Source organism: Maylandia zebra, linkage group LG10 (assembly GCF_041146795.1).
Source record: "Maylandia zebra isolate NMK-2024a linkage group LG10, Mzebra_GT3a, whole genome shotgun sequence".
Classification (NCBI taxonomy): Eukaryota; Metazoa; Chordata; class Actinopteri; order Cichliformes; family Cichlidae; genus Maylandia; species Maylandia zebra.
In genome coordinates, this window is record NC_135176.1 from 3,503,052 (window position 1) to 3,512,996 (window position 9,945).

Below are 9,945 nucleotides of genomic sequence, written 5' to 3' on the forward strand. Positions count from 1 at the left end.
AAAAATCTAAGTCATCCACCTGTCAACTTGACCCTCTCCCCACTGTGTTAGTTAAAGCCTGTCTTCCCTCGTTAGCACCTCTCATAACCAATATTATTCATTCCTCCCTGAACACTGGAATTGTTCCCGAAGCACTGAAAAATGCTTCTGTTATTCCAACTCTCAAAAAGCCTGGTGCAGACCCCAATAACTCTGATAATCTTCGCCCTATATCAAATCTCCCTTTTATTTCAAAAATTCTTGAAAAAGTTGTCGCCTCCCAGCTTCATTAACATCTCAATGACCATAATCTCTATGAACAATTTCAATCTGGTTTCCGCCCCAATCATAGCACAGAAACTGCTCTGTTAAGGATTACCAATGACCTTCTGATGGCAGCTGATTCTGGTCTCCTATCCATCGTCATCCTTGATCTTAGTGCGGCGTTTGATACCATTTCTCACAATATTCTCCTGAACCGGTTAGCTTCCATTGGCATTAGTCACACCCCCCTTGCCTGGTTTACCTCCTATCTCTCAGACCACACTCCCATTCTTCAACTCTCTATCCTGTTTCTGCTGGTGTGCCCCAGGGTTCAGTATTAGGGCCTCTTTTATTCATTATTTACATGCTCCCTCTTGGTCATATATTCCAAAAATATAATATCTATTTTCACTGTTATGTCGATGACACCCAGCTCTGCATTTCTTCTAAACCCAATTCATCCTTCCCACCTACCTCCCTCTCAAACTGTCTTATTGAGATTAGATCCTGGTTCTCCTCCAATTTTCTCAAACTCAACAGTAATAAAACTGAAGTTTTACTTGTTGGTACAGCATCTATCTTAACCAAATCTCACAGTTTTCCCATTAACATTGGAAATTCTTCTAGCCTTCCCTCAGGTTAAGAGTTTGGGTGTCATACTTGATAATATTCTTTCATCTCAGTCTCCCATTAATTACATAACCTGGTCTGCTTACTTTCACTTACGTAATATTAACCGACTCCGTCCCTTCCTTACCCCCCATGCTGCTGCCATCCTTGTCCATAGTCTTATTACGTCCCGTATTGATTACTGCAATTCCCTCCTATTTGGTCTCCCTAAAAGGTCCCTTCATAAACTCCAACTTCTTCAAAATTCTGCAGCACGGGTCATAACGCGTACTCTGTTAAGAGCTCATATTACCCCAGTTCTTCAGCAGCTTCACTGGTTGCCCATAGAAGCCAGGATAAATTTTAAAATCTTACTTCTTACATACAAGTGTATCTATAAATCTGCTCCTTCATATTTGTGTGACCTGCTCCATATCACCACTGTTTCCCGCCCTCTCAGATCCTCATCTGCTATTCATCTTACTGTTCCGTCCTCACGCCTTATTACTATGGGGAACAGAGCTTTCAGTCGCTCTGCTCCTCGGCTCTGGAACTCTCTTCCTCCAGCAATAAGAAATATTGACTCCCTTTCCGTATTTAAGTCACAGCTCAAAACACATCTGTTTAAACTGGTTTATTCACTTTAGTGCTGATTTTATCTGTTGTCAAGCTCTGTTTTGTAATTTTAACTTGTTTTATGTATTTTATGACTACTGTTCCTTTTATTAAGTTTGTTCTTTGTAAGGTGACCTTGGGTTTCTGAAAGGTGCCCCAAAATAAAATGCATTATTATTATTATTATTATTATTATTATTATTATTATATGGTTCAATGCAGAGAGGTCTATTAACACATAGTGAGTGAGAAAGGTGAATCCCCCGGCAGCCTACATCTATTGCAGCATAACTAAGGGAGGATTCAGGGTCACCTGGTCCAGCCCTAACTATATGCTTTAGGAAAAAAGGAAAGTTTGAAGCCTAATCTTAAAAGTAGAGATAGTGTCTGTCTCCCGAATCCAAACTGGAAGCTGGTTCCACAGAAGAGGGGCCTGAAAACTGAAGGCTCTGCCTCCCATTCTACTTTTAAAGTGCTCTAATAGGGTGATATGGTACTACAAGGTCATTAAGATAAGATGGGGCCTGATTATTTAAGACCTTGTATGTGAGGAGCAGGATTTTGAATTCAATTCTGGATTTAACAGGAACCCAATGAAGGGAAGCCAAAACAGGAGAAATCTGCTCTCTTTCTAGTCCCTGTCAGGACTCTTGCTGCAGCATTTTGGATTAGCTGAAGGCTTTTCAGGGAGTTTTTAGGACATCCTGATAATAATGAATTACAGTCGTCCAGCCTGGCAGTAATAAATGCATGAACTAGTTTTTAAGCGTCACTCTGAGACAGGATATTTCTAATTTTAGATGTTGCGCAAATGGAAGAACGCAGTCTTACATATTTGTTTAATATGTGCATTGAAGGACATTTCTTGGTCAAAAATCACTCCAAGGTTCCTCACAGTGTTACTGGAGGCCAGGTCTTTATGTCTTTAAGACATTCCTGCAGTTTAACTAATTGCTGTGTGTTATCTGGCTTCATGGATAGATAGAGCTGGGTGTCATCTGCATAGTAGTGAAAATGTATGCTATGTCTTCTAATGATGCTGCCTAAGGGAAGCATGTATAATGTAAACAGAATTGGTCCTAGCACTGAACCCTGTGGAACTCCATAATTAACCTCAGTGTGTGGAGAGGACTCTCCATTTACATGCACAAATTGGAGTCTATTAGTTAGATATGATACAAACCACTGCAGCGCAGTACCTGTAATACCTATAGCATGTTCTAATCGCTCTAATAGGATATTATGGTCAACAGTATCAAACGCTGCACCTAAAGATGTCATGAACCGAAGTTCCACGCACAAGTTGGACCCAGGAGCAGAACACACACACAGCGGTACGAGAGAACAAAAATAAACTTTATTATAACTGAGGGTGTCCCGGGAGGGTAGAAGGGAAAAAACGCACGGAACCAGAAAAACCGAGGGACCGGGAGGAGAATCGCGCAGGAACGCCGAGAGCGGGACTGTGGGAGGCTGAAACAGAAAAAGGAAAAAAGGATTATTGGGGCGCGGGGAAAACGGCAGTATACGAGGGGAAGTAGAGTACGCGTCTTACGATGATAGCGGGGCCGAGGGAACCGGAGGGAGGGGTGAGGGTCCGTGGGGAGAAGCTTCAGAAAGGTCAAGGCGGCTGGGGCTGATCGTGATCCAAATTCTGGACAGGCAGGTGGACAGGCTGGTGGCTCAAACACGCCGAGCCGTGATCTGAGTATACAAGGCAGAGTTAGTGTTAGTTCACACGGATAAGTTTGCATAAGGGCTTTCCCGCAGGTGTACGTTACCGCTGAAGGACGACTACGGACTGGACGCCGGGCCGCGGACCATGACAGTACCCCCCCCTCAAGAGTCGCCCCCAGGCGACTGGCCGGGACCCCGCCTGCGGAGAGAAGCACGGAAAGCAGAGATGAGACGAGGGTCCAGAACGAAGGAGCGCGGGACCCAGAGGCGGTCCTCGGGGCCGTACCCCTCCCAATCCACGAGATACTGCCAGCCGTGCCCGCGCCGGCGCGCATCCAGGATCCGCCGGACCGCATAGGCCGGATGGCCGCCGATGAGCCGGGCGGGAGGAGGGGGCTCGGAAGGAGGGCACAGGGGGCTGAGGCGGACTGGTTTAAGCTGAGACACATGGAACGTGGGGTGCACTCGCCGGGAGGCTGGAAGCCGGAGCCTGACCGCCACCGGGTTGATGACCCGGTCCACCTCGTACGGCCCGATGAAACGGGGAGCCAGTTTGCGGGACGTGCCTCGGAGCGGGATATTCCCAGCAGCCAACCAAACCTTCTGTCCCGGCTGGTAGTCAGGGGCTGGGGCACGGCGCCGATCGGCGTAGTGCGCATGTCGTTCCTTCGCTCGCAGGAGGGCGCTGCGAACGCTGCGCCATACACGTTGGCAGCGCCGAAGGTGATGTGGAGCTGACGGGACGGAGAGAGTTAAGTCCTCTTCAGGGAAGAGTGGAGGCTGATATCCGAGGGACGCTTCGAAAGGAGATAGACCGGTGGTGGACGAGGTTAAAGTGTTATGGGCGTACTCCACCCAGGGCAGGTAGGTAACCCAAGAGGAGGGGTTTTGACTAGCCACGCACCTCAGCATAGTCTCCAGCTCCTGATTGAGACGTTCAGTCTGTCCGTTGGATTGTGGGTGGAAGCCGGAGCTTAGGTTGACCTTGGCGCCGAGAGTGGAGCAGAAGGTCTTCCACACCTGTGAGGTGAACTGGGGACCTCGATCGGAGACAATCTCCAAGGGGATTCCGTGGAGCCTGAACACATCAGTAACCAACGTTTGGGCAGTCTCCGCGGCCGAGGGCAGCTTGGCTAGCGGGATGAAGTGAGCGGCCTTAGAAAACCTATCTACAACGGTGAGGACGACACACTTTCCGGAAGAGGTAGGGAGCCCGGTAACAAAGTCGAGGGAGATGTGAGACCAGGGCCGGTGGGGTGTAGTGAGCGGGTGGAGCTGACCTGCGGGGCGCTTGGTGGATGACTTATTACGGGCGCAGACGGCACAGGCGGACACATAGTCCCTCACGTCCCTTGTTAGCGTCTTCCACCAAAAATGTCTTTTGAGGAGGTGCGTCGTTCTGCTCACGCCTGGGTGGCACATGAATCGTGCTGTGTGGATCCAGTGGATGACCGCTCCACGGGCGGCAGCAGGAACGAAGTGCCGTCCGGGTGGTCCAGTCCCTGGATCGGGGTCCCCCGGGAGAGCTCGGCGAATGGTCTCCTCAATCTCCCAGGTGAGAGTGCCCACCACGCAGGCGGCGGGTAGGATGGTGGCGGGGGAAGACGCTCCACCGTCGGAGGAGTACTGACAGGAGAGCGCATCGGGCTTGGTGTTCCGCGACCCTGGACGGTAGGAGAGCGTGAAGTTGAAGCGGGCGAAGAACAGAGACCAGCAAGCTTGGCGTGGATTCAACCTCTTGGCGGTTCTCAGGTACAGGAGGTTTTTATGGTCTGTCCATATGAGGAAGGGCTGTTCGGCCCCCTCCAGCCAGTGGCGCCATTCCTCTAAAGCGAGTTTAACAGCTAGCAGTTCCCTGTCGCCGATGTCATAATTCTTCTCCGCGGGGGTGAGTCGGCGCGAGAAGAAGGCGCACGGCCGGAGCTTATTTAGAGGCCCAGACCGCTGGGAGAGAATCGCTCCCACTCCCGCATCAGACGCGTCAACTTCTACAATAAACTGCTTAGAAGCGTCTGGGTGGGTTAGGATGGGTGTGGACGTAAATAATCGTTTTAACTTAGCGAAGGCTGCGTGGGCCTCAGGGGACCAGGTGAAGGGCGCTTTGGGTGAGGTGAGCTGGGTGAGAGGCGCGGCCACTTGGCTGTAGTTCCGAATGAAGCGGCGGTAAAAGTTCGCAAACCCCAGGAAGCTCTGAAGCTTCTTCCGTGACTCCGGAACCGGCCATTCCAGCACTGCCTTGACTTTCACCGGGTCGGTCTTCACCTGCCCACCTGCTAGGATGTAGCCCAAGAAGGAGATAGATGAAACGTGGAACTCACATTTCTCCGCCTTGACGTACAACCTGTTTTCGAGCAGCCGTTGTAGCACGCTCCTCACATGGACGTGATGTTCCTCGGGTGTTTTGGAGAAGACCAGAATATCATCTAGGTATACGAAAACAAACACATTTAGGAAGTCCCGTAACACGTCGTTGACTAGAGCTTGAAAAACCGCCGGGGCGTTGGTTAGCCCAAACGGCATCACCAGATATTCGAAATGCCCCAGTGGGGTGTTGAAGGCGGTCTTCCACTCGTCACCCTCGCGTATCCGAACCAGGTGATAGGCGTTCCGCAGATCCAGCTTGGTGAAGACTGTGGCTTCCTGGAGTGAGTCAAAAATAGAATTGATTAATGGGAGGGGATATTTATTCTTGACGGTGATGTCGTTTAGACCCCGGTAATCGATGCAGGGGCGAAGCGTCCCGTCCTTTTTTCCCACAAAGAAAAAACCCGCAGCGACGGGGGAGGACGACGGCCTGATACGTCCTGCCGCTAGCGACTCCTGGATGTAATTCTCCATGGTTTCTCTTTCGGGGCGAGACAGGTTATACAGTCTGCTAGAGGGCAGCGAAGCTCCCGGGAGTAAATCAATGGCACAGTCATATGGACGGTGAGGAGGTAGTGAGAGCGCCTTGTCCTTACTGAACACCTGCCGAAGATCGTGATATTCGGGGGGCACGGAAGAGAGGTCTGGTGCGGGTGGCGGGGCTGAGTTCCGTTTCGTTGAGGCGGAGGGAACGGCAGACCCCAAACAGTTCGCCAGACAGAACACACTCCAGCTCGCGATTCTCTTTCCAGCCCAATCAATGTGAGGGTTGTGTTTCTGTAGCCAGGGGTAACCTAAGATAAGCGGGGTGTCAGGAGCGGGAAAAGTGAAAAAGGAAAGCTGCTCCTGGTGATTTCCTGATGCGACTAACTGTACTGGTGCGGTTTGGTGGGTGGTATAAGCAAACACTTGATTATTCAATGTGGACGCAGGGATGGGCGGCTCGAGTGGAGTAAGAGACACCGCTAACTTCTTAGCCAGTCTCTCATCCATGAGGTTCTGTTCCGCCCCGGAGTCCACCAGCGCGGAGCATGTAAAGGTCTGGTTATTAGTCATGAGGGTAACGGACAGTAATAATCGGGGTCTAGTAGTGTTTAAAGTGCTGCCCACCCGTATCCCCGGACTTACCGGTGGGCCGGGTCGTTTGGGCGGACCGGGCAAACAGCGATGCGGTGACCGGGCCTCCCACAGTACAGGCATTCCCCAGCCCGAAATCGGCGTTCCCTCTCCTCCGGAGAAAGCCGAGAGCGGCCGATCTGCATGGGTTCGGGCGGGGGAGGCGACGGAGAGCGCGCACACGCAGCCGTGGGCGGGGGCGGAGAAACACGGATCCCGGGGCGCAATACGGAGCCCATAGGCTTAAGCCGCCGCTCGGCATCCCTCTCCCGCAGGCGTCTATCGATCCTACGGGCGAGGGAAGCCAATTCTTCGAAGGATTTAGTTTCCTCGTGAAAAGCTAGTTGGTCCTTCATCTGGTCGGTTAATGACCGTAAAAAAAACCCCACGGAGGGCCGAATCGGGCCAACCCACGGTGACCGCTCTGGTACGGAACTCGACTAGGTACTCCGCGATACTGCGCCGCCCCTGACGGAGCCCCAGCAATTTCTGCGTGGCGTCATCCTCTGAAACCGGAGGGGAGAACGTAGCCCGGAACTCCTCCAGGAAATCATCGTAATCGCAATCACGAATGGAGTGAGAGGTTAAGTAGGCCTCAGCCCACGCTAAAGCGCGTCCCCGTAACAAACCCACGAAGTAGGAGATCTTAGCTGCATCCGTGGGGAAGGCGTGTGGCGTGCGGCTGAAGAACAAGGAGCATTGAAAGAGGAATCCCCCACACAGGTCTAACTCCCCATGGAAGGGCTCCAAAGGCGGGGGCGAAACGCTGCGGAGCACGGGGTCGGGCGGCGTGGTTCGCAGCTGTTCCTGAGTGTCACTGAGCTCTTGGTAGCGGTCCTGGAGCGATTGGAGCTGCTGATCGTGGCGACCAAGAATAGCGCCCTGTTTATTAATGGCGGAGCAGAATGGATCTGCTGGGTCCATACCTGCCAGTCCGTACTGTCATGAACCGAAGTTCCACGCACAAGTTGGACCCAGGAGCAGAACACACACACAGCGGTACGAGAGAACAAAAATAAACTTTATTATAACTGAGGGTGTCCCGGGAGGGTAGAAGGGAAAAAACGCACGGAACCAGAAAAACCGAGGGACCGGGAGGAGAATCGCGCAGGAACGCCGAGAGCGGGACTGTGGGAGGCTGAAACAGAAAAAGGAAAAAAGGATTATTGGGGTGCGGGGAAAACGGCAGTATACGAGGGGAAGTAGAGTACGCGTCTTACGATGATAGCGGGGCCGAGGGAACCGGAGGGAGGGGTGAGGGTCCGTGGGGAGAAGCTTCAGAAAGGTCAAGGCGGCTGGGGCTGATCGTGATCCAAATTCTGGACAGGCAGGTGGACAGGCTGGTGGCTCAAACACGCCGAGCTGTGATCTGAGTATACAAGGCAGAGTTAGTGTTAGTTCACACGGATAAGTTTGTATAAGGGCTTTCACGCAGGTGTACGTTACCGCTGAAGGACGACTACGGACTGGCGTGGAGCAGCAGGCTGGGCAGGATTAAATAGTCCACCTGGTGATCGCCTGGGATGGGATGCAGGTGTGGAGTTAGCAGCCACGCCCACGGGAGTGGGCATCCCATCAGCACCTCGGACGCCGGGCCGCGGACCATGACAAAAGATTATCGCAGAGTGATGGCCACTCCATGTTTTCAAGCTTACTATCTTGTTCTATTTTCCTGAGGTAGTTCTGGCATAGCTTGGACCTATGATGTGAGTCATTATCTCGCTGTAGGATGAACCCCTGACCAACTACATGAGGGTATTGTGTGGCGCTGCAGAATGCTGTGGTACCCATTTTGGTGCCTCTCATTCTCTACAAGTCACCGACCCTGGATCCAACAAAACAGCACCAAACCATCACACTTCCTCTTACATGTTTGACCTACTCGACGGCGTACAAAGATCCTGCTTGTGAACTGAAGATTTCAAATTTTGATTCATCCATCCATAATACCTTCTTCCAGTCTTCAGTAGTCCAATGGCAGTGTTTCATGGCCCAGGCAAGCCTCTTTGTCTTATTCTGATGTCGTAGCATTGTCCTGTCAAACCTGCAGCTCGAAGTCTTCTCTTCACATTTGAAACTGAGGCTTGTTTACTACGACCACTATTAAGCTGTGCTTGAAGCTGTTGTCCTGTGAGCCACCTACCACACAAGCTGTTAACTCTCAGAAACTTGTCCTCTGATTCAGTTGTGGCTTTAGGTCTGCCAAACCTCTTCCTGTCAGAGTTTGTTTCTGAGTGCCTTTTGATTTTGAAGGAAACTGTACTCACTGACACCTTGACTTTTCTTGACATTTTTCTGTAGGAAAGACCTACATTTTTAAGTGTTATGATGGTCTGTCTATCTTCCATTGTTAATTGCCTTTTTCTCACCATTTTTGTAGCAACACACTACTTTCTGCAGTACAATACTGTTCAACTGATGCTCACGAGGGTCTGGTACCACACCGTGTTCCAACACTGCATTTATGCAGACAGAGGGGGCTGTAAGTAATCCAGAAAAGCTGCAGAACAGCTTTAAATTGACCAATGTTGTGTTCCCTGAAAGCTTTTTTGTATAATTCTGAAATGTACTTTATGTTTCAGTTTTGGGTAACCTTACTTTTTTCACCTCTGGCAGTTCACCACTTACCTTTGTACCACTGTACCAAAATTCAGTACTTTCCTAGAAATCTTGGGGATCATCAAGATGTCCTTTGGCAAATGTGAGACAAGCTTTTTGTTCTTTCTGGCAAGCAGTGTTTTTCCTCCTGGGTCTCTCCCGTGGGTGGTGCTATCTTTGTTCAGTCTTTTTTCTTATTGTTAAATCAAGAGCACTAACCATAACTGGGACGTTGTTCTGGGTTTTTTGTGAGTGAATCGTCAATAGCTCTGCCACTCCTGAAAAAGTTCACCATTATTTCAAGTGTTCTCTGTTTGTACACTGTAAAAAAAAATCCTAATATAAAAGTATTTGTTATACTAAAAGTATACAGTTTTGTACTGTTCTTCTAGAATATCATCAAATTTAACATCAATAGACTGTGATTTCACATTTCAAATGTAAATTAACGTAAAATCACTGTAATGTAATAAAACATAATGTCACGGTCCGGGGCAGCGGCCGTGTGAAGAGTGGAAAGGAGGACTCAAATGCAGCACTTACTCAGATGTGAAGGCGATTTATTGACAATATCAAACATAAAGTGGAGATGGCAAAACAGAACTAAGGATGAACTAAACTGGGTGAAACTACACAAAGGAGTGGCAAACCTGAACATGAAGGGAGAACAGCAGGGAGAGCACGCAGGGGATTTCACAGGGTATGAACACAGACGACGCGACG

General features: G+C 50.2%; 1 long non-coding RNA gene across 1 annotated transcript; it reads right to left on the minus strand.

Annotated features, from left to right (window-relative positions):
- Positions 1 to 7,630: 7,630 nt before the first annotated feature.
- On the minus strand, positions 7,631 to 8,152 carry LOC143420659 (uncharacterized). The gene is made up of 3 exons (XR_013100383.1): positions 8,071 to 8,152; positions 7,845 to 7,993; positions 7,631 to 7,762 (listed from the first exon to the last, which is right to left on the minus strand). It is a non-coding gene; the product is annotated as an uncharacterized LOC143420659 (long non-coding RNA).
- Positions 8,153 to 9,945: the final 1,793 nt, after the last annotated feature.